Below are 26,037 nucleotides of genomic sequence, written 5' to 3' on the forward strand. Positions count from 1 at the left end.
AACAATAATTAAATTCACTTGAATTTAGAATTAACATTAAGATATACTTCACAAAATTACTGGTATTATTATACCACAATAATTAAAATTTATATACTAAATATTTTTAAAATATAACATCTTACTCTAACTTTCTGATTCAGTAGCTACCACTAAAATTATATAACTTTGAATTTATTTCATGTATAGGTATGGTGACAAATTGGTATTTTTGCTGTAATCCATTTTTGTCTGCATAATTATATTTCTTACCTCATACCTAAAAAGCGAGATCTCCCACATTTTGATTCTCATGTGAAATAAAATAATATTACTAATATTTGAGAATCATTAGTTAAGGAAGTTTTCTTTCTCTTTTCTTTTTTATTCCTCAACTAAAAATTTCTTTTAACAGCGTGACTTTAGAAATTCCCTGGTTTTTCTCTACAACATTAGAATATTACAGTTAATTTTAGTTTACAGTATTTTGTTCCGCAAAAATAGGGCAGTAAAAGTTTCATTTGTCTTAAAGAGTGATTTTATTTCTTTTAAACGGGAGCAAACCTTAAAAGTTATGTTTGTGGGCTGATATGTAAAACAATAAACAGTAATTTGACAGTTACATAATCATGTCTACCAAATAAAGATTTTTAAAAAAGAAAGGTAGTTAAAATGAAGTAAAATGTTTTCTATTTGTTTCGGCATGCCTTTTCATCTTCCACGTAACCTTCGCCTTGTACAAAAGTTAGAATACCTGACCTTCTGAAGCATGCATGTGTAAATCACAGATAAGTTCTACAAAGACTTTTATTTATATTAAAAGGCAACTTTTTCATAATTTCTTTAATATAAAACCAACAGCAAAAGTATATGCTATACTTACTTTTCTAGAAAGGTTCATAAACTAAGAGAAATTCCTTGATCTGTTTTACTGAAAATAAAATTAACACATATAAGAAGGAACAGGAAAGAAAAAAAAAGGAATCTCTAGGCCTTTGGAAGGCTAGGTTAATGTCTAATTTCTCATCCAATTATCAGGTAGGAAATAGTATGGTATTTTTAATTCTGTAATTTCAGAGATCATTATTTAGGTGATTTAAATGGTCATACTTTTTAGAAAGGGCCAGCAGCTATTTCAATACTGCTATTTTAATAGACTACTCTGGGTGTCATAAAGTTCCATGTCTGGTGTAACTCATAATTAATTGACTTAAGAATTTTAGTTACAACGAAATGCATTACCCAGGGTTCATGATCTCTTCCAACTCATGAAACAAATTTTAATCAAGACAGAAATGAAATATATTTTTGCAAAGGTGCTCATTCAAAGGGCTAGGAATGTATGATATAATAGGGGAAATATGTTACTCATGTTTACACCTGGTTGATTATTATCTACAGAATAATAAAAGTGAAAAATTATGTCAGCTGACATATGTAATTTTATTAACTTATTTCACAAAATAAATAAATGTCCTCCAAAAATAAGAGACTGTTTTAGAAACCACAGTAAATCTAAAAGGAATATTTAAAACTATGTAAATCCACGGTCAAATTTTCAGAAAATCAGCAAACAATCTACTCTATAAGGAGAGAGCGTTTCTCCCTTTAACTCAACAGCACCATCCAATCATGTTTATAAACTCTCATTACGGCTGAAAAAAAAGTTCCTTGAATAAAATATTTATTAATACCTCAAGCTTAGTTCTATACCTTATGACAGTAGTTAGCATTAGTAATAAAGCCAAAATAACTGTGAAACCATCTACTATCTTCTTTTAAATCTTTTTTGCTTTTCCCTTCCTCAAGCCCAGAAAGCATGTTTGTTTGGAAGCAACTGGCAAACGCTATAAATGGAGAACTTAGAGTGAATGATTAATGATCAAGGCAAAAATGTAAAATCACATCAGCTGATAAGTGGCTGACTAACTCAAGGTTGAAGAATGTGAGGGCATTGTGGCAAAGCTGAAGAGTAACATTTCTTTTGCTGGTAAATGACAGGCATGAGACACCACATCATACTCTTAGATGTCCAAAAGCAAATCCATTGTTTTAAGTTTACATAACCAGCAAAGGTGATGTTTGAAAGTCACTGGAGACAGATTCTAAAAAGCCATGTTACAAACAGCTATATGTATATAACTGTAAACACTATTTACAGCTACAGTATATAGCTGTTTTCATGGTTGACATAAGAAATTCTATGGTACTCCTTAATAAGTAGCATAACTTAAAATCTCTAAGCAAGGGTAATACAGTTACATGAATGGAATCTAAGGAAATGGCCTACATCATCATATACTGAAAATGAGTAAGAAAAACACTAGGACAATAAGCTTTGATCTCAAAACTGTAACAAAATTATTGAGTTCACTAATCTTGTTCTCACTTCTTTGTTATAGAGACATTCATAGCCTACCCTTTTCCTAATTGAGGAAGTCAAAGATGAAAGAAAAATCAATAAACATTGAAAAAATATAATTTGTTTAGTGGTGTATTGAAAATTAACCATGAAGAGGAGCAAAGCCAAGACACACTGCAAAGGCAAATTGTACCGAGCTTGTCTTGGAATGTTGCCATGCTCAGTTTATCACCTTACTCTGAGGGAAGCATGGGTGGTTTTGAGAAGGGCTCTGCATGGGAGTAAGAGAGAAGCAAAACTAGTAGCTTCTTTCAGCTACCATCTCCCCATAGCAAAATTTACATTTATCTTTCACTCTATAAAGCAAATACTACACTAGAGCTTTTAGCAATTTTATTTTTACATACAATTAAGATAGACAAATATGATGTGGTGCTTTTAAGCATGTGCCTCAAAGACCTACAACTAGAGGGAGTATAACTGACCAAGGGCTCAAGCTGCTGAGCTCTGAAATCCATTGCTGAATTTGCATGGAGTCCACCCTTCCCACAGGCACCTCCCAACCCACGCCTGAGCACAGCAGGGATACCAAAGCAGATCCATTCCTGGGACATAACTATATGTGAATAGATATATTCACTGAACTACAGAGAGATAGATTTTTGTTCAGTATAAGTATGACCTCATAGTCAAAGATATCTAAAAGTAAAATGGGCACTCTAGTCCTCTCAATCACTCTTTGATAATGGTAACATCTCCATTTTACAAAAGAGGAAATACTCTGCTTGGAGAAGTCAAGTTCTCAGGGGTATACAGCTTTAAGGGTAGAGACAATATTCCAACTTTGATCTTGCTCACTGTTTCCACAATACCAGTTAGAAGAAATATCTTTCATGAAAAGACACCAAATGGATATGCATCAGCCATAAATAGGTGGCTGGACTATGTGGTGTATAAAAACACTTCTAGTGCTAAACTTTGATGAATTGTATGCTTAGAATTCACTTCATAATACCATATCTCCTTTATTTTGAATAAGACACACACTCTTTTTCATGTCTTGTGAAACAAGTAAATCTACAGACCCAATTTAAATTTTCGTTACAGTTATTTAAGTGCTCAGGTAAGACTATGCCCTTTTAAAATTTAACAATGGAAATTAATATCATCAAGGGGGTATCTGTTCTAATAAGCAAAAAAAAAGATGATATATATAAATCCTAAACACTAAATATTAAATTAATACAATGCAATGCCTTGAAAAAGTGAAATATTAGACAAATATCTATAAAATTTTTACTAATATTTTTAGAACTTTTTTTTTGGTGGGGAGGGGGGATGGAGTTCCACTCTTATAGGCCAGGCTGGAGTGCAATGGCACGATCTCAGCTCACTGCAACCTCCACCTCCAAGGCTCAAGTGATTCTCCAGGCTCAGCTTCCCAAGTTGCTGGGATTACAGGTGCCCGCCACCATGCCTGGCTAATTTTTGTATTTTTAGTAGAGACGGGGTTTCGCCATGTTGGCCAGGCTGGTCTTGAACTCCTCACCTCAGGTGATCCACCTGTCTCAGCATCCCCAAGTGCTGGTATTACAGGTGTGAGCCACCTTGTCTGGCCTAGAACTTTTAAAGTAAAATACTATTAAGTAAGGCCACAAAACCAGAGGTATAGATCCAGTTAATATCATCCAAATCTTCCACTGATCTGACCAACAAGACTCCTGTATCAGCCCCAAGCACCACTGAACTTTGAACATTGTCATCCTCACTTAGCTCAAATAATAATGTGGTTGAAAGTCAGGTCATGGCAGTATTTGGAAATGAAATAGCAAAACACCTTTAAACCAAAGCTCTGTTTACAAATTTAAAGCCACTAAATTCCACTGATGCCTCTTGTCTCTCACTCTCAAGCCCCAAATAAACTGTTTCCTCTAATCACTAATCCTCTTTCGCAATCTCTCGCTTACACAGCTATGCACTTTTTCCCTTTTGGTTCATGCTCTCCACCCTACCACACTCCTTTTGATGTCCTTCTCAACCTTGTCCATTGTACACTCTATGACTCCCATTTTTTAATAAGCAAACTTCCTTATTCCTGAGACATTAGTTTGTCTCCAAATTGTTTTCTCCTTGAAAGCCTGATTTATATAAGTCATCGTCTTCATGCATTCAGATCAAGATAGAGGCTCAGAATAATCCTACTTCCATTTTGTGGCTTTTGTGTCATTACTTTTCCACTTTCATGCAAAAAATTCTTTTTCACTTACATTCACTTCACCAATCTGTATCACTCTGAATACTAGGACTCATCAACTTTTACATTATTCCTTCAAAATCCATTTCTCCTGATTCCAAAATCCCACCAAAATCAATATTGATAATCAATACCTATGCACCACAATCAATAATCTATCCATAGAATTCATGATCTCTACTTCAACTCTCATTTCAGAAAACCATTTCCAACTTGGATCTCATGGCCACTCTGAATGCCTCTATCACTAGAGGCTTAAACATTGATGTTCTACTTACCAATTAGTTCCCTGTATTTCACCCAATCTAAAATATTTTATTTCAATCAATCCTGTCCTGGAATCCTCTTGAGACTGGTTAGTCCCTTGATACATCTTCTCCTAAACTATGAGCCCTTTTTAGCCTCACTTTTTTTCTCTGTTCAGCTGCAATGTTTCTTCACTCAAATCCCAGTTACACTACATCACGGTAAATCTATTTTGAGAAAATTACATACCTGAATCTTCAGTTGGTTTTTAGAAAGTGGCAACAATATTTATTCCTCATAGAAAAAAAGGTTTAAATGTGGCAACGTATATAACGTACTAAGTACAATTACTAACACATCATATGTACTCAATAAATATTAATATCATCTATAATCAATCACTAACAATCTCAAGTCCCTCATGCCTATGTCTTCTTGCAACAAGAAGTCTGAAAATTCCAAACTTGGAATGCACTATGCAATTATTGCATTAAATAGAGCTAAGGGACATGGATTAATTGCACAGATTGATACCACTACATATTTATATGTTTCAATTTCAGCAGGACCCCAAGGCCTGTCCAGTAAGCTCTTCACACATATCTTGGTATCTTCCTCTCCTCCATTACAGTTCTAACATCATCCCTTAACCTTAAGTTCCCTAAATATCCTCAATCACCCCCTGCAGTTGACCTGGCTTCTTATTGTTGTTGTTCTTGTTGTTGTTGAGACAAGGTCTCACTCTGTCACCCAGGTTGGAGTGCAGTGGCACAATAATGGCTCACTGCAGCTTTTACCTCGCCAAGTTCAGGTGATCCTCCCACCTCAGCCTCCCAAATAGCAGGGACTACAGGCATGTTCCACCACATCTGGCTAATTTTTGTATTTTTTTTTTTTTTTGTAGTGACCATGTTTTGTGGTCACCATGTTGCCCAGCCTGATCTCAAACTCCTGGCATCAAGCGATCCTCCCAACTAGACCTCCCAAAGTGCTGGGCTTACAGGAATGAGCCACACACCCAACTGACCTGGCTTATTTAAATTAAAAATTAATGCCATCAGATCAGGCATGAACTCCCACAACATCTTGGTTACCTGTGCACATTTCTGTATCTCTATTAGTCCTTCATTCATTTTCTTCTGCTTCTGCAGTGAAGGTGGGCCCCTTTCTGGTCACCAAACACAACTTTACCTGATGTGATCATTTCTTCATGAAACTTACAGTGTATTAGTACATTCTCAAGTTGCTATAAGGACATACCTGAGACAGGATAATTTATAAAGGAAAGAGGTTTAATTGACTCACAGTTCCACAGGGCTAGGGAGGCCTTGGGAAACTTACAATCATGGTGGAAGGGGAAGCAAACACATCCTTCTTCACATGGCAGCAGAAAGGAGAAGAATGAGAGCTGAACGAAGAGGGAAGTCCCTTATAAAACCATCAGATCTCATAAGAACTTACTATCACAGGAACAGCACAGGGGTAAGAGCCTCCATGATTACATTACTTCCCATCAGGTCCCCTCCCATGATACATGGGGATTATGGGAACTACAATTCAAGGTGAGATTTGGGTAGGGACACAGCCAACCATATCATTCCACCCCCAGCCCCTCCCAAATCTTACGTCCTCACATTTCAAAATACAATCACGCCCTTCCCAACGATTCTCCAAAGTCTTAACTCATTTCAGCATTAACCTAAAAGTCCAAGTCCATAGTCTTATCTGAGACAAGGCAAGTCCCTTCTGTCTATGAACCTGTAAAATCAAAAGCACGTTAATTACTTCCTAGATACAATGGGGGTACAGGCATTGGGTATATACACCCATTCCAAATGGAAGAAATTGGCCAAAACAAAGGGGCTACAGGCCCATGCAAGTCTGAAATCCAGTAGGACAGTCATTAAACTTTAAAGTTCCAAAAGCTGACTCACTCCATGTCTCACATTTGGGTCACAATGATGCAAGAAGTGAGCTCCCATGGCCTTAAACAGCTCTGCCCCTGTGACTTTGCATGGTACAGCCCCCCTCCTGGCTGCTTTCATGGGCTGGAATTGAGTGCCTGCAGCTTTTCCAGGTGCACAATGCAAGCTGTTGGTGGATCTACCATTCTGGGTTCCAGGGGATGGTGGCCCTCTTCTTACAACTTCACTAGGCAATGCCCCTGTGGGGTCTCTGTGTGGAGCTTCCAACCACACATTCACCTTCTGCACTGCCCTAGCCCTAGCAGAGATTCTCCATAAGAGCTCCACCCAGCAGCAGACTTGTGCCTGGACATCAAGGCATTTCCATACATCCTCTGAAATCTAGGTGGAGGTCTCCAAACCTGAAATCTTATCTTCTATGCACCTGCAGGACCAACACCATGTGGAAGCTTCCAAGCCTAAGGGCTTGCACCCTCTGAAGCAATGGTTTGAGCTGTACGTTGGCCCGTTTTAGCCATGGCTAGAGTGGCTGAGACACAAAGCATCCAGTCTTGAGGCTGCACACAGCAGGGGGGCCCTGGGCCCAGCCCAGGAAATGATTTTTCCCTCCTAGGCCTCCAAGCCTGTGACGGAAGGGTCTGCTGTGACGGTCTCTGACATGCCCTGGAGACATTTTCCCCACAGTCTTGGTGATTAACATTTGGTTCCTCATTACCTATGCAAATTTCTGTAGCAAGCTTGAATTTCTCCCCAGAAAATGGGTTTTTCTTTTCTATCGTATTGTTAGGCTGCAAATTTTCCAAACTTTTATGCTCTACTTACTTTTGAACATTTTGCTGCTTAGAAATTACTACCACCAGATACCCTAAATCCTCTCCCTCAAGGTCAAATTCCACAAATCTCTACAGCAGGGGCAAAATGCTGCTGGTCTCTTTGCATAGCAAGAGTGACTTTTACTGCAGTTCCCAACAAGTTCCTCATCTCCATCTGAGACCACCTAAGCCTGGACTTCATTGTCCATATTACTATCAGCATTTTGGTCAAAGCCATTCAACAAGTCTCTATGAAGTTCCAAACTTCCCCACATTTTCCTGTCTTTTTCTGAGCCCACCAAACTGTTCCAACCTCAGCCTGTTACCCAGTTCCAAAGTTGCTTCCACATTTTTGGGTATCCTTATAGCAGCACCCCACTCTCTGTGGTTCTAATTTACTGTATTAATCTGTTCTCATGCTGGTATGAGAACACACCCAAGACTCGGTAATATATAAAGGAAAGAGGCTTAATTGACTCACCATTGCACAGGGCTGGGAGGGCCTCAGGAAGCTTACAATCATGGTAGAAGGGGAAGCAAACACATCCTTCTTCACTTGGCAGCAGGAAGAAGAAGAATGTGACACAAGCAAAGGGGAAAGCCCCTTATAAAATCATCAAATCTTGTGAGAACTCATTTACTATCATAAGAGCAGCATGTGGGTCTCTCCCACAGCATGTGGTGACTATGGGAACTACAATTCAAGATGAGATTTGGGTGGGGACACAGCCCAACCATATCAAATGGTTTTGCTATCTGATCTGACCCTATACCACTGCTTTATTCTCTTTTAGCATCATGTCTTCTCTTGCACTACATCCAATAATAAAACTGAACTAATTTAACTTTCTAGCCTGAATAGATGTCAGTGCCTATTAAGAAATCCTCTTTGTCACCTTTCTGTTGAGCAAGCTCCTATTTATTCCTCAAGACCCAATTTAAATGTTTCTCCCCTGTGAGAGTGGTACACAAGAAAGACATAAGAGATAATCAAGAGTACTAACAGGATAAGGAAACTCCAGGAGAAACAATAATGGGGAAGGCTCATAATGTTTAAAGTTGATAAATGATAACGGGTTTCAATTATGATACTGGATTTCATGCTTAACTTCTATCTTTCACATACATTTTTACTTACTTCATGAAAATCATTTCAACCACTTTCTAATGGCATTAACAAATAAGAGTCTTAAACCTCGCAGGTTTGCAGATAATTACAAAAATGTCTCCAACTGTCAGGAAATTATGTTTTCTATCCGTTATAAAGAAATTCTGAAAGGGGAGGGAGGAACGAGAAGTAAAGTTACAACACACATTTGTTGGTGAGAAAATAAAAATCAAATAAACAGATCATTAACTTAGAAATTTTTTTGCAATCAGAAATTAGTTAAGTACCAGTTATTTATGATATTATATTACAGGTCCAAGGTAACTTCTAAAACTAAAACGTAAGACTTTATAATGGTTTTCATTTTTGTTTTTTGTTTTTGAGAAAGAGTCTCACTCTGTTGCCCAGGCTGGAGTGCATTTTCTTGGCTTACTGCAGTTTCCACCTCCAAGGCTCAAGCAATTCTCGTGCCTCAGCCTCCCAAGTAGCTGGGATTACAGGCATGCGCCACCATGTTCGGCTCATTTTTGTATTTTTAGTAGAGATGGGATTTCATCATGTTGACAAGGCTGGTCTCGAACTCCTGACATCAAGTAATCCACCCACCTCAGCCTCCCAAACTGCTGGGATTACAGTCATGAGCTACCGTGCCCGGACAAGACTTTATAACTTTTGATGCGCACTAAAGCCAGGGTCAAGGTTGTCGTTAACATCTGTCAAAGTTTCACATAGTTTGGCTTTGCTTTGTTTGTATTTTTTTGTTTTTTTTATTTATTTTGACCACCCACCTTTACTAAGTTCTAAATGAAATAAATTCTCCTGTTATATTACTATTTTGATTTTATGCCAAATGTTATCAATATTTTAAGCCAAATATTCAACTTATCAAATGCTGTATCCATATTTCCGATTCAAAATCTGCCATATGCTCAGAGTTGCAGCAAGACAGATACTGCTTTTTTAAAGGGCAACCTAAGAGTTATCTCCATGGATAATTATGTTCTCTTGTGAACTGATGTAGGTCATTGATGAAACAGTTTCAAAGTCACTCTCCAAAACTGAAATACCGATGTGACGTTTGGTAAATTTTCAGAACCTATTGTTTGCCAAAATTCCCTCTGTGCTGTGAAAAGACTGCTAGAAGACCAACGTTTTCAGACTGTTCAGCTTGATTACACTGGTGTGGTCCCATTTATCTACAGCTATTTTAAGCATCTTCTTGAATTACAGTAAGCTATATTGTAAATCTAATTATATTTGCCCACAGGGAAGTAAGTACATAAGAAGCCTGCTCTGTAATCTGCTTAATAAAAGGCACTCCAGTTTTCTTCATAACATTTATCAAAAATTGTCATTATACAGTTGTTTATATTTCTAATGCCAGTCTCTTCCACTGTAACTTCCATGAAGATATATGGATATGTTACATATGCAGTACCTAGCAGTGCCTAGAGGGCCAATAAATGTTTGATGACTAAATGAACAAATGAATAACTATGTAAGAGACAACTAGATTTATAGACATATATGCTTACCACTTTCAACTTGTGCCGAAAACTTATATGTATATTAGAGACTCTTGGGGTCATAGTGCAGAGTAGTGTAAGTACAGACTTTCAATTCAAATGGAATGGATTTAATGTCAGAAATGTTATTAGTTCTATGATCCAAGACAATTGGATTGAGCTTTCTTACCCTCTGTTTCCTCATCTGTAAAATGTGAATAATTACATTGGAGTAAATATTAAAGTTAATGCATATGAAAGTATGCAGCATAGTCTGTGGCAGAAAGTAAAGTCTAAATCAAGGAAGTAATATCATTTATTAATATTTTATACAGAATCTAAGTGAATTATATTAATCTAAATTAATTATCCAAGTGCTTTTAAAAATTGACAACATAAATGTATTCTGAGGATATGCTGGCAGTGATAACTCATCAATAATCTATGGCTCTACAATAAACTTTCCAACATCCTTTGTGCCTGTATTCCCAATTATTATAAGGTTTTTCAACAAGTTACTTTCAACTAAGTTTCAGAATTCTTTACTCTGTGTACAATTTCCAAATTCTTCACAACAATTATGGAATCTATCTCAACTGAACTCTATAAAGACAATCTTAATTGATGGTTAGTCAATTCTCTAGTCTAGATTGCATGTTCTTCCTCAATCAATTTTTATTTCATTATTGCCCATTCATTCTATAACTTTGACTACTATCACAGTGGGAAAAGTCATCATCACTGAATTGTGCTTTGTCTTCTGGACTATACCTTCCTTGAGGCTCTATCTTCTGCATGAAGAATCAGATCCATCTTCATTCTTAACTTTTATTCATCCACTAATGCAATGTACATTTACTGTGCACCATCTATAAGACAGGTATTGCATTAAGCTTTAGAGTTACAAAGATTAACACATAAAATCCTGAGTATCAAAAAGGTCACAATCTAGTAGGAGATGCAAATGAAGAAACATAATTATGAAAAATATGGTAAGCGAAATAAATATGTGCATGATTTTATGGGAACACTAAGAACGGATATCTAACCACCCTGGGGTGAATGAAGGGCAGAAATAGGTTCCAGAAAAAAAGAATGGTTAGAATAATTCTTAAAGGATAAGGAGGAATCAATGGGCTAACACGACTATAGGTAAGGAATTCCAAGCCTGAGGGTCAAAATGAAGCACGGAAAGAAAGGATAATGAATCTGTACAGGAAATGCTAACAGAGCAAATTCATTTTGAAATACTTGTTAGATCATCTATGCAGTTCAAAAACTTTGTCTCCAGAATGTAAATGTATAAGAAAGGACTTAATTTAGATTGTGTTAAATTGAAATGAATTAGCATTATAATTTTTTAAATTGATACTTTTTTTGTAACACTATATAAAGCAATATTAGAAAACATATGGTTTGCTAGATGCTACACAGTGTTTTAGGGCACATAGATACAGTTTTGATAATCCAAAATGGTGAAGTATTACCACTATTATACATCTTCCCACCAAGGACAAACTCTACACTGCCTTATTAATGACATCTAGGAAAGGGCCACAAAGACATTCTATAAAAAGAAAGTGACACACATTGAAAAGTACAATGAATAATGGTTCTTTAAGCCCTGGATTGTAGAAGAGCATCAGAATTGGCTCCCTTCTTTCACTAACGGAAAATGTAAGAAACAGTGACATCCAATAATGTTAAGCAACTCTCCTCAAATTAGAAATATCCATGTAAAATGGCTCCCTTCAATGTAAATATTAGAAAAGTTACAAAGGCAATATTTTGTACAACGGACTAATTTTGTTTCCTATGCTGATACATGCTAAAAAAAATAGCCCTAGAAACTATTGCACAATTATCATATATATTTGGACTCATCAAAAAAGTATTGGCTTATAAATAAACTATTTTTATATCCTATCAAAGCAGAAACTTCATTTTTCATTCAGCATGGTAACCCCATCTAAAGCAAAGTAGGCTGTAAGAATTGTTTTTGAATGAATGAATAAATGAATGCATACCATGTATAAGAATAGACTCTGGAGAATTTGGCAGCAAATGAACACATAATGTCTCTGCCCTAGTAGGGAATACAAATACATTAAAAAGACTGCTTTGTATCAATTAAATTTAAAAAGGATTATAAGAATAAGACATGGTGGAAATTGGTTCTTTAGCTTGTGTGATAAAGGAGGCCTCTGGGATGGAAGAGTTAGTGATAAGATAGAGATTTACCTAGGTAACTACTTTGTATGTGCTATTTCATCCATTTCTCCCTACATCATTTCCTGGCAGCTATCACATCTCCAATTTATAGATAAAGCTTAAACAGTTAAATAAGATTTTTCAAACAATATGTATGTATAGACATATAAATATATATATTTTTAATTTTCTATACAAATGTTGCCTTCAGTGTTTTGTTCAACTAGAAACATTCTTAAGCATGCAATTTGACCACATAAGTCATTTTTTCATACATGCAGTTCCTCTTTAAAAAACCTATACAATATTAGTTTTAAAATTCTTAAGGGAACTTTGGCAAAACACCAAAATATTTTCTTTTTTTAATGTTTTAGAAAATACATTTAGAATATCAGACTCTTTATGAGGCTTCCAAGATGAAGGATGGGTATTTTCACTTTTTAATACATGGCAGCACTTGTTTTGGATAGGGGCTGTGAAAAACTTTCATTGTATCTGTCAATCAAATGGTAAAAAAGGAAAAAATCATTGAAAAAAAATCCTACACAATTGCAAACACATGGGATGATAAACAGTTTTAGTAGTAAACGGTGGCATGGATCCTCTTGTTATCTGGATAGACAGAATTCGAGACTATTTTAGGAAAAGCACTACTTTTTTTTTCAGAATGTCACGTATTTAATTTCTCGTAACAAGCAAAAATAACAATCCTAATGCTTGGAAAAGTGAAATTCTAAATTATTTTTTCTCTGGGGGGGCATAAAGTTCAAGTTAACCCAAGATTTAATTTCAAATTATAAAACAGGGACATTCACCAAAATTTAAATAGGACACAAAAGTTCTAATCATGAAATGTCCCCCAAAAGTCAAATATTAAAAACATTAAATTGCAAATTCCCTTTTGTTCTGCTTACTACTTGTGTTGAGCCTAATGTCTTCTTTGTTTCTAGCAACATTCCTGAGTTTCCTTACAACCATTTAAATTTGGCATGTGGCTGAGAAATAGTTACAACTGTTAATGCTGCTCCAAGTACTGGGAAGGTGGCATGCCTAGAGGGAACATGAAAGCTGTGTACCCCCACCCACACCATGTCCTGTGCATCTCTTCCGTGTGACTATTTCTGAGTTATATCCTTTATAATAAACTGGTAACTATAAGAAAATGTTCCTTTGAGTTCTGCGAGCTGTTCTAACAAATTATTGAACCTGAGTAAGGAGCTAGAATCCCCAATTTGTGGCCATGTTGGACAGAAGTTGTGGGAGATCTGGGGACATACTACATGTGATTGGCATCTGAAGTATGGAAACGTATTGTGAGATTGAGCCCTTAACCTGTGGAGTCTGCACTAACTCTGGGCCATTAGCGTAAGAATTGAGTTAAATTGTAAGACACTCATTTAGTATGAGACAAAATTGGAGAATGGTTGGCAAGGGAAAAATTATCACATATTTGGTGTCGGAAGGGTTGTGTGCATGTGTAGATAAACAGTAGTTGGCCAGGTATGCTGGCTTATGCCTATAATCCTGGCTCTTTGGGAGGCCAAGATGGGAGAATCTCTTGAGCCCAGGAGTTGAGACTAACTTGGGCAATATCGGGAGACCCCTGTTCCTACAAAAGATACAAAAAAATTAGCCAGTCATGGTGGCTTGCATCTCTTGTCCCAGCTACTTGGGAGGCTGAGGCAGGAGGATAGCTTGAGCCCGGATTCAGGGGCTGCAGTGAGCTTTGATTGTACCACTCTACTCTAACCTGGGCAACCGAGTGAGATCTGGTCTCAAAAACCGGAATGACAAAAAAGAAGCAGTAGTTTTCTTTTTTCCTTTTAATCACTTTGGTTATACAGCATGACTTCAACCCCCTCATTGTTACAAAGAGTTTTATATCATAGTTTTAGGTTGCTTTTGTGTTTGTTTTATTGCTTATAAACAGTAATATCTGTAAAAACATTGTAAGGAGAGAAATAAGAAAGGAGCCAAACAATGCGCTGTTTTGTCTCAAACAAAATTGATGGAGTAAACTAAAAAATGATTTTCAGAATACAGAAGGATAAAGCCAAAGAATGATGGTAACAATTACAAGAGTGTTATGAAAAATTAGCTCTCAACTCCTGAAACAGGTGTTGAAAATTGCTGAAAAAACTTTGAAAAAATATAACCAATGCAGTTTTAAAGAATTATTCAAGTCTAAAGCCCATCACCCAAAAGTATTATACAGTTTGCTCATGTATGTATTACTCAGTTTATATTTCCCAATGAAAGATTAAAACTGAATAGGATTGTAAGCTATTAAATTAAAACTTAATGTTTAAGAATTAACTATTCTGGCTCAAATCAGTTTCAACTACCAACATACAATGCAACTCACATGTTAATAGTAAAGATGTAATAACCCATCAGGATACATAAAAATACATAAACTCTTCTCATAATTTGATATTCATATAAGTACTTAGTATCATGTTTCCTGTGTTAATTGTAGGCCAAAACAGCTAACAGAGATTCTAGTCTCCTCTGATAGAAACTTACACAAACCTTTTTCTAGAAAATTATCATGAAAGACATTTTAAAAATTACACCAAATAGACTGGAGAAAGTATTTTGAAAATGTTTAAATTTTCAGAGATATAAGAATTCCTTGTAGAATATTTAAGATGTTAAAAGTCAGGTCTGTCTTCTTGGGTCAACCACTAATGAACTGAGTGAATTGGGAAAATTTAGTTAAGCTCTAAAAATCAAATTTTCTTCATTTCTAAAATAGGAATATCTCCTAGGTCAGTGAAAGAATGAAAATGATATACTACTTTCCCAAAGTGAATCACAGAATCTAGAACCCCTCTTCTCTAAAGCAAGCCATAAAATCTAGAAAGTCACTCCCTTCCCTCTCCCTTCTTTCTTGAAGATTCTCATTCCAGAAAGAGCTTGCCCCTTCCTGGGAGAAAAGAATGCTACACAAAGAGTCCAAGAAGCATCTGAACAGACAGGTTTTGCTGGGTTTTCCTCCTTCAGCCTATTACCATTTCATTTTACCCATACTTTTATCCAGTTACATTTCAACACAGCTGTCTATTCTTTATCGAATAGACAGCTTACAAAATGAATCTTAGCTTATTTTGTACTGCTATAACAGAAAACCACAGGGTGGGTAATTTCTAAGCAATAGAAGTTTATCTGGCTCACAGTTCTGGAAATGGGAAGCCCAAGAGCATGGTGCTGGCATCTGGACAAGGCCTTCCTGCTGCATCATTTCATGGCAGAAGGCAGAAAAGCAAAAGAGCATGAAAGAGCAAGAGGGAACCAAACTTGCTTTTATAGCAAGCCAACTTTCACAGTAACTTATCAACTCACATGATAAGGGCATTAATCCACTCACGAAGGCAGAGCCCTTATGACCTAATCACCTCATTAGGCCCCACCTCTTAACAGTGTTGCATTGGGAACTAACTTTCCAACACATGAACTTTGGAGAACACAGTCAAATCACAGGAGAACGTAAACATAAAACAGACGGTTTTCCCTGGGTCTTTGGTCTTCATTTCTGAAGGCTCCCATATCACATAAAACTTTGATTAAATAAATTTGCCATGCTTTTTTCATTAACCTGTCTTTTGCTATAGGAGTGTCAACCTATTATGTAAGTCTAATGCCTCTGACTGATGTATGAGAAAAGGTCTCACACCTTTCTAACCCTACAAAGGTGAATGCTAAAACAGAAAGAAGAGAAAAAAAAAAACAGAAAGAGAATGATAAATGAGCAGGAAAGCCTCAACGAGACCGAGGTGAAAATAACTAGTCACTCTAAAATATCAGATTATTAGATTTAAAATATTTAGCAGAAAAAATCCTTTTGTCCCAAAATGCATTTTACCAGTTTCTTTTGAGCTCTGGGCATGTAGGCAGCACACGACAGATTTGAGAATAACACTTTGTGGTATCTTAAATTTAGGTACTTTTTAAAAATTTAAATATGTGTGACATGTTGGTTTCTTTCCCTTTCAATGTGCACACAAAAGGAGCAGTGAAGGGACTGCTTCTTTTACTAAAAGCAGTCAGAGGCTAAAGCAAAGATAATCTTTCTACTAAGCCAGAGCAGAAAGCTAGATTTACATTTGAATCATGTGACATGGTGACAGTTTCTTTTTTAATACTCAAAGGGTAGAAGCTGATTATTCTTAACTATTTTCTGTTCAAAGAAATGAGCTGAAAGATCAGAGGTACTTGACTTCTACAGGCCCATAATGGAAATAAAAACAAAATTTTCTAAGTTATGGGAAATCAGGAATTATTTTCTCATAATCTACATACTACATGAAAAGTAACAACATATCAAGTAGATGTGCTTAAGGATTAGCATCTGGATTATCACAGTGTGCCCAGCACTACATAAAACTAGTATAACATTGGAATTTCTAATCTTAAATTCATGTAATCAAATTCATCATATATCTCCAAATGTATGTACTACTTATTGTCTCTCCAGCTGAATTTGTCCACCACCCTTATAATTCTGCAAATTGCAATATCTGATAATAAATTCCTACTTTAAAACATATTAGCTAGGTGTGGTGGTACACACCTGTAGTCCCAGCTACTTGGGAGACAGAGGCAGAGGACTGCTTGAGCCTGAATAGTCAAGGTTGCAGTGAGCTGTGATTGTGCCATTGCACTACAACCTGGGCAACACAGTGAGAATTTGTCCCAAAATAAATAAATAAATAAATTCCTATTTTGTGCATCTATTTTTGTCACCAGATGTAAAAAAAAGTATGTTGTAAAAAAAAAAGTATGAACATTCTGTAGAATAACTTAATCAGAAAAGGCCTAAAATACTTTTGTTCCATACATTAGAAAAAAAGAGAATAATAATTTAACTTCAATTTTCAATGATGAAAATTTTCTACATTAATGTTTTCCTCTTTGATTGTTTCTTGACATTAATGCTGGGAAAAATAAGTTCATCTGAGGGAAACAGAAAGTGTTCTTATTTAATTTCTTCAAATATCATAAGTGTAAACAGGTATTAATTTAGAACCTACACAGTTTTGATCATTTTATCTCACGAGTTCATGAAGCCTAAGTTTGCTTTATTTGAAGATTGGTTAGTCAGTTTCTAATAGAAAAAAATAAATAAAAATGTAAGGAAAACAAAATTCACATTCAGCATACCCTACACAGTTTTTTTTTTTACAGAAGTGCATTTAATAGAAATTGGTGAAATAGCTGTTTAAATATTTAAATATGTACTAAAACATTAATACTTCTAAGTATGCACTTAAGATGAATCTTTCTGAATACTACTGATTTCTAGCATGTCATTATTAACATACATAAAGAACCGAGAACAGGGATTTTTGAGTGTTTAAGAGTTTTAAGTGCAGTATACAGTCTACCTTCCTCTGACGAAGAAGGAATATTTTTTTCTGATGGACAGATAAATCAAGTCAGAAATATCCCCTCTGCCACCTCTAGGCTACACAGGAGTCTTGTCAAAATAGAATCCATCTGAAGTATAGATAGGTTTTAGGAAATTATAACATAACTCCTTACAAAACCTTCATGGAAAATACTATTGTATAACTGATACATGGATTTTCAAACAGATAAAAATAAGTTTCAAATGGCTGGAAAATTCATGAATTTGTTTCTAGATTATTAAGTGGAAGAAATGGTGTTCAAGTAATTAATTAGTAAAGTAAAGGATATTTTAATATTCTTTAATGGCAAAAGCATTGGATTGTGTCCTCATTTATTGCATTGCATGATTTGTAATGTGTTCTATCATAAGCTCACTTTGTATATAAAACTGAGGAATTTCTTTCAGCCAGATTTCCAATGGAAAGAGAATTGAGGAAATAAGTCAACAAGGCAATCAATGTTAATAAGGGGCAGAAATTCAAGCTCCGATAGTACATTTTGTACCTGTATATAGCAGAGAACTTTCCAATTAGGGCCAACAAGTAGAAAGCTGGTAACTCCAAGCTGAGATTTATAGGGAGAGGTCAGCAGCATGTAATGAGAATATGGAGCACATACATCCAGCTGTAACACCTTTAGTATAAGCATAGTTTCTAATGGCAAAAGCTAATGGCTGCATGACAATAATAAATAATGGGGAGAGAATATTCTAGCCTTAGGCCTCAGAAAAAGAACTGTGGTGGCATTATACAATTTTCACTAACACTAGATGAAAGAATAGTTCTAAAGGGGTAGTTGCATTCTCAAGTGCATCAGCTGAACTAGAATGTGGAAACCATAATAGGCAAGAAACAACATTTCCTTGCATTCTACCCTTCCATCCTTTTTTCAATATAATTTATATCTAGGAATATCCTTGCAGGGAAAACAAAAGAAATAAATCATTTCCCTCTTTCCTATCACCCACCGTAGAGCATTCAAGATAAAATTGTTTTAATTTACAAAAATTCTCTACTTGGCCAAACTTTATTCAGACTCTTAAGCCTTCTTCAAGGCCCATCTGTGCACTTTCTTATAAAATCCAGTTTTAGCAAAGAGCCCTGCTAAGTCGCTTTAGCAAAAACCTTACACCTTTGATATAGCATTGCCCTGGATATCTACTCAGGCTCTTCATCCTCCACCATCCCTCAGGTGATATCTGACCACCCTGGCCTATCTTCAGTAAGAATCTCGATAAGGTTGGTTTGGCTGGAATCCCCCTTATCCCCAAAGTTTCCTCTTAGTAATTTTCCACCTACTAACCCCTACCCTGCTCCTTGGCTATGAATTCTCACTTGCCCAATCTCTCTCACCAACTATAACATGCAGTTGCAGTGGTTTCCCATACCTATGGTGATGATATTAAATAAAGTCTTTCTTACCAAGCTTTAACAAGTAATATTGAATAATTTTTTTTCTTTAACAAAATAAACAACACTTAAAAGCACTGGAATTCATCTGGCACTTATCATGTACCTCCCAGTATAATCTCAGTGTGCTCATAATGCACACAGTGTGCATGCTGCTACCACCTGGAGGTACTCTGCACAATCTACAAGGCCATCTACAGGCAGACCTGATGTAGTATGTAAGAACGGATTCCAGAGTTGGCAGATTTGGAATCAAGTGATCCTAACCATGTGACTATGGACAAGATAATGAACCCGGCTGTTTTAGTTTCCATATCCATAAAATAGGGATAATGTTAGTAATCATCACTAAGGGTTACTAAGCATTAAATGCAAATACAATACACAGCACAATGCCTGCCTGGCAGAAGTTAGTGAGTGATATGGTTTGGCTCTGTGTCCCCACCCAAATCTCATCTCCAGTTGTAATCTTTGTGTTGAAGGAGGGAGCTGGTGGGAGGTGATTTGATGGATCATGGGGTGGTTGGCCCCATGCCATTCTCGTGATAGTAAGTGACTTTTCAGGAGATCTGATGGTTTTAAAGTGTGGCACCTCCCCTGACTCTCTCTCCTGTTGACATGGAATATGTGCTTTGCTTCCCCTTCACCTTCCACCATGACCGTAAGTTTCCTGGGGCCTCCCCATCCATGCAAAACTGTGAGTCAATTAAATCTCTTTTTTTTTTTCATAAATTACCCCAGTCTCTGGTAGTTACTTATAGCAGTGTAAAAATGGACTAATACAGTGAGCTATGAAGCTGAATGATTTAATTTGTCATTATTATTATTTATCAACTTTTGTAGTAAGTGTGGCAAAAAAATGAAGCACCACACTAGGTGTCACATCACTGAATGTGAAACACCTGGAACTGTAGGGATTGAACTCTACTGCTAAATGTTAAGTAACAATATCTCTCTTATTTAAACTGTAGACTACATACAATACAATGTGGCTTTGTGATCTCATATGAACTGATAATGATTAGTAGTCCATTAGTGTCTGATGTATCTGTTACTTTGGCAGCCATAATGCACAAATTGCAGTTTCTGAAGTATCATAGCTTCCCTCAAAACCCAAGAAAATAGAATAGAGTAGGGTGGGGTAGAACTGATATTAGCAAATACAAATAGTACAAAGGAACCTTAACCAAAAAGACTGCCTAACTTTGTATAATGTAAAAAAAATAAAGTACAAGCACATGGCAGATTTTTGAAGAATTTTTACAAGGATCAGAAAAATGTAACTCAAAATCTTGTCATATCCACCCCCGGATGAACATCAGAATTATTATTCTTCAGTGCAACCAAGGCCTGGAAGTCGGGTATATTATTAAGAGCAGAATAGATACCTCACCTTTTGGTAACTTTCACACAATCCTCAATTCTCCCTAACGCAACACTCATCAGCCCATTAATTCACAACAGTTTCTTTCCACAGCTCTCTTCAATCCCTTCTTCCCCAAGTGTGTCTCAGCCACTCATACACTGCCCAAAGTACACCTGTATTTAATTGCTACTTTGAATACAAAAAACGCCACACTGCTGGCTGCTCCTTTTGGCATTTTACAAATAAAAAAATATGCTAATTATTCCAGTTGGATTGCATTTCACCTTAACTGGGGGTGATACTGTTCCTCAGAGGATATTTGGCAATGCTTGGAAACATGTGGCTTTCACAACTGGGAGCGTGCCACTGGCTTCTAGAGGACAGAGGTAGTGTCAGGACTAGGGCAAGGCACAGAAGGTGCCTAGGGCTCAAGATTTAAGGAGGCATTCAGGGTTGTGCAAGTACAGGATTAAAATTTATGAGCCCCAAAGAATGAATGCCTCCTTAAATATTGTGCCCCAGCTGCCTCCCTTACCCAACCCTAGTCCCAGAACTGGGTAGATGCCAGGGATGGGGCTAAACCTCCCCCATAAAAGGAATTATCCCATCTGAAATATTAATAGTGCTGAGGTTGAGAAACACAGACAAGTTTTAAAAATCTAAAGAAAATCAAGGTTAGAAACTTTCAATTCCCTTTCTTTTCCACCACTTTAAGTAACAAATCTAAAATCATACTTTGTTAAAAGTGCATAAAAGTCAAAGCAGATGAAATTCTAGCATTTAAGTTTAATCTTCTTTATTCCTATTTACATTGTATACGATGAAGTTAAATTAATTCTACCCTTTCCTTTCTGTTCCATCTTCCCTCTGCTAGCATGTCTTTTACTCATTCCATCTACTTTTAAGCTATAGATGTAAAGATGTCTTCTAATTGACATCTTCCCATAAAAATGTGACCTCTCACTTCTCAGGACAAATTCTCATATTTGATTCTACTGTCTTAGGGTTTTCATACTCTGACTTATAGTAATTTATTTGCTTATTTATTTCTTCCCACCCCACTTCCCACACACAAACAAACATACACACAAATACACACACACTAATTTAAGCTACTTATGGGCATGAACCATGCTTTTATATTTACTTTCCCAACCATCTCTACATGGAACGGTGCTTTAAACAAGTAGGGCTCTCAAACTAACGCAGGAACAGAAAACCAAACACTGCATGTTCTCACTTACAAGTGGGAGCTGAACAATGAGAAGACATGGACATAAGGAGGGGAACAATACACACTGGGGCCAGGGTGGGAAAGAACATCAGGAAAAATATCCAATACATGCTGGACTATTGGTAATGGGTTCATCTGTGCAGCAAACCACCATGGCACATGTTTACCTATATAACAAATTTGCACATCCTGCACATGTACCCTGGAACTTAAAATGAAATAAAAATTTACAAAACCAAGTAGTATACTCAATGCGTTATAAACGGACTGATGAGGCAAGTATATATAATAATAGCTAACAGACAACATGAACCATAATATTTCCTGGAGGCTATATAAACGTAATAGTGCATTACTAGGCCTTGTTGAGTCCAGTACCAATGCTCTTTTCCTAGCAGATATCTCCATCTGTTCCAAGTTTGATGTCCCAGAATGTTTGAGGTTTGTCTTCTGTAGATAACTGACTTGAATTCTGCTACAAGCGAAAGTACAGAAGGGAAACTATTTTCTTCCCAAAGGCCTATTCTAGCAGCAGAAGACCCAATGTCTTTGCCTGAGCTATGAGCTCCAATTCAGAAAGAAAATAAATCCAATTATTAGTAACAGTTGGAGAAAGAACCTTGTAGTATATGTAAAACTCTTCAGGATACCAAATTGATGCAGCTTGAAAGCACATTTCCATCAATCTCTACCTCACCCTTGCCACCGTAACTATTCTAAAACATTTCTAATTTTGAATTTTAGCCAAAAATAAGCTAAGACTACCTAAGAGGTTAATATGTAGCTATAAATATCCCCTTTGAAAAAGAATACAATACATATGCAGCAAATTTTTCAGTTACTTGTCCTTGAAACAAATCTAATGTATTTTATGTTTCTAAATATGCAATTTGACATAAAGCAAATTGAAGGCCTTCTCCTTGTGAATACCATGAAACCACTGATTTTAATCATTTAATCTTATCAAGGAATTAGCTTACACCTTAGCACCTGGAAAGATTAAACTCTACAAACTTATTATGAAATAGTTATTGTGTAAAAAAACTCTATTAGAAATGTGATGCATATATATTCCATTGACATAATAATTTTCAAAATTTGAAGTCTCAGAGCTACTACGATAGGTTTTCTCATAGTGCAATTTGACTCTGTGCTAAACACAAATCATCTTGTTTAGTTCATAGCCATTAGTTGGAAGAAGAAAGCTGACTTGTTTTGAGCACTCTGAGGATGTGCCAAGTAATTTCTGTATGTGTTTCATTCAATACTTGTAACAACCCTGATGAAAGATATTTCACCAGACACATTTTACTGATGAGGAAACAGCCTCAAAGAGGTTTATTAAGCTGTCAATTTTCACACCACTGGTAAATAGCCAGTGCTTCTAAAGCATGATCTTCCAACTGTGTCTAACTACTACCATTTGCAAAATGTACTGGATTACATTTTGTCCCATGAAAGACAGGAAATCTGTTCATATTTTAAGAGTATTCCACAAGTGAACCAATATATGCAACTTAATGTTAAGCTGTAATAATGCTCAAGATGAGACTATAAACTTCCCAAAGAGAAAACATACCACACCAAGGAAAGTGACCACAACAGAGAGCCATCATTCTGCCGAATTTTCAGTGGTGTATTCAGAAAGAAAGAAGGAGAGTCAGGGTGTATCGCAATTACCACAATGCCAATCCAGTTCTCACTCCTTTGTTCTTCGTTTCAATAATTGTTGATTTGTGACTACTATGTATAAGACAATTTGTACCTACTGCATAGAATACAAAGATTTAAAAATGCTGTCTTTCTTCAAAAAGTTTACATGCAATGAATACAAAATTTAAAGGGCAAGATAATACACAATGAGTTCCAGAAGCATGTTTCTATCAGTGAGAAAAAATTCAAAAGAGAAAACAGATTCTTCCAGCTGGAGTCATCATGATAGCATCATTAGAAAGGGTGGACTCCGAGTTGTCCTTCTTCAAGGACAGGCTAAATATCAATAGGTACCCACAGTGAAAAAAAAAGTATACTAAATTGGGAAATCAAATGTTTAGACACAGAAAGTCATACAGCATATGTGGCAATGACAATAAAATCTGAAGGATAAGAATTCCTATTAGGCACATCCTCTTAAGTGCTTTATAGTGGAAGGCTTTTATAGCAATGGCTTATAATAGAGTCTACCACTTCCATTTAAATGCTGCTTGTAAAAAGAATTTATTTTCATTCATTTTATTACTTATTAGTAGATAATTTTAATAGTTTAATGTACAACATGTATATATGGATACTGGTTATAACATAATAGCTAAACAAATGTGAGAAGACAATATCATTTTAATAGGCACATAGCTTCTGAATAGAAGATTTTATTATAATTATTTGAGAAAACATTGAATGATTCCTGGATTCTCCAAGTACTGTTCTACCACTGTATATGGCAGAAATTGAGACAGATAAATACAGTTGGATGAATAATTTTATGGACTGAATGTGTGTGTTCCCCCAAAATTCATATTTTTAAGGCCTAATTCCCAATGTGATTGTATTAGAAGGTGGGGCCTTTGGAAGGGGATTAGGTTTAGATGAGGTTGTGATGAGAGGGGTCTTCATAATGAGATTAATGTCCTTATAAGAAGGGATCAGAGAACTTGCTGGCTTCTCCCAGGCCTGTGATGTGAGGACAGCAAGAAGATGGCCATCTCTACGTCAGAACAAAAGGGCCCTCACCAGGAACTGAATTGGCCAGCACCTTGATCTTGAACTTTCCAATCCCAGAATTGTTAGCAGTAACTGTCTCTTGTGTAAGCTCCCCAGTTTACATTATTTCATTATAGCAGCCCACGCCGACCAGATAAACGGACAGACAAACTGACCTCCAAGCAATGTAAATGAAGATTTTAAAAAGTCTTTTGAGAATCTAATGTAGTCTTAAGGGATTATTTCTAGCTATATCCTAAGGATTGGAAAATTCAATTCAAAGGCTAGATGGGCCATTAATTAATTGATTCACTTATTTAGTCAGTAATTAAGAACCTTTCATATGCCAGGCCCTGAACTAGGTACTGGACAAAATACGCACACACACACGCACATGCACACACACATGCACACTTACACACACACAAAGAATATGATGTGTTTTTTCCCTCACCACATAGCAGGGGAGGCAGACAAATAAGCATATAATTGTATTCAAATGTGCTAAAAGCTACCAGAGGGTTTGTTTATGGCTCTATGAAAGCAATGAATTATTCCTATGGGACTCCGGCGTAATTTCCTACAGAAAGGGACAATTGAATTGAGTCATGAAAGTCAAGCACTTAGAGAAGAAGATTGGATAAATCATTTCAGATATAAAGAACAGAGTATTCAAAGACATAATTCTTGATGGAGGCTAGTACATGATTGCCCTAAGGAACTGAGTGAGTGTTCAGAAGGGACAAAAATTTACACTAAAAATATATGATAGTGTAAGATGCAAGATAATTTAAGACTTAAAAAGAGCTAAGGATGAAAACAACAAATAGAGGTCAATATGGGGTTTTAAGCATGGGAGGAATAAGATTAAATTTGTCTATTAGTAAAACTGCTTTGAGGTCAATGTGAAGAATTATAAAAAAGTAAAGAGAGGAGCTATGGAATAGTTCAGGTGGACAATATTAAAGATCTCACCTAAAGTAGTGGCAACAACAGTGGAAAGATGTTGGATTCAAGGAGATATCCAGAGTCTTAAGGGTTTAGTGAAAATTTACATGTGATAGTAAGAAATGTCAAGAATGACCCTAGTGTTTCCAACATGGAAGATTGGGTGGATATTAATTAATAAGTTTGTAAAACTGGTACACTGAATAAAATATATGTATATATATTTATGTATATTTATGTAGTCTATATATAGTATAGTATAGACAATGGTCACACAGGACTGCTGGTAAAGAGATGAGTTAGGGCAACAAGTTGTAGGCCTAGAAATCATCAGCTTAGAAGGCCTGAGCTGAAACTGAAGAGACTTGTCACTGAAAAAAATGAGTAAGAAAGGGAAAAAGAAGGGGTTTCAATAATAGTGTTGGGTAATACAAAGAAAAACATGAATCTGTGAAGGAGACAAAGGTAAGGAGAAAGATAGATAGTCAGATGTATAAAAAAGAATGGGAACTGAGTAAATATGATGGATTTATCCAGAGAAAATTTCCACATTTCATTTGACTTCC

At 36.1% G+C, this 26,037-nt stretch overlaps 1 protein-coding gene across 3 annotated transcripts in view; it reads right to left on the reverse strand.

The window, feature by feature from the left end:
- Positions 1 to 26,037, reverse strand: part of SLC16A7 (solute carrier family 16 member 7) — a 197,511-nt gene that overhangs the window by 139,944 nt on the left and 31,530 nt on the right. Inside the window, exon 2 of one of the 3 annotated variants that reach the window (XM_009425020.5) lies at positions 10,963 to 11,060. The exons of the other annotated variants lie outside the window; for them this stretch is intronic. The gene's annotated coding sequence lies outside the window, so the exon portion shown is untranslated. The remainder of the gene's footprint in view (positions 1 to 10,962; positions 11,061 to 26,037) is intronic. 3 annotated transcript variants of the gene reach the window in all.

This window comes from Pan troglodytes, chromosome 10, assembly GCF_028858775.2.
Source record: "Pan troglodytes isolate AG18354 chromosome 10, NHGRI_mPanTro3-v2.0_pri, whole genome shotgun sequence".
Classification (NCBI taxonomy): domain Eukaryota; kingdom Metazoa; phylum Chordata; class Mammalia; order Primates; family Hominidae; genus Pan; species Pan troglodytes.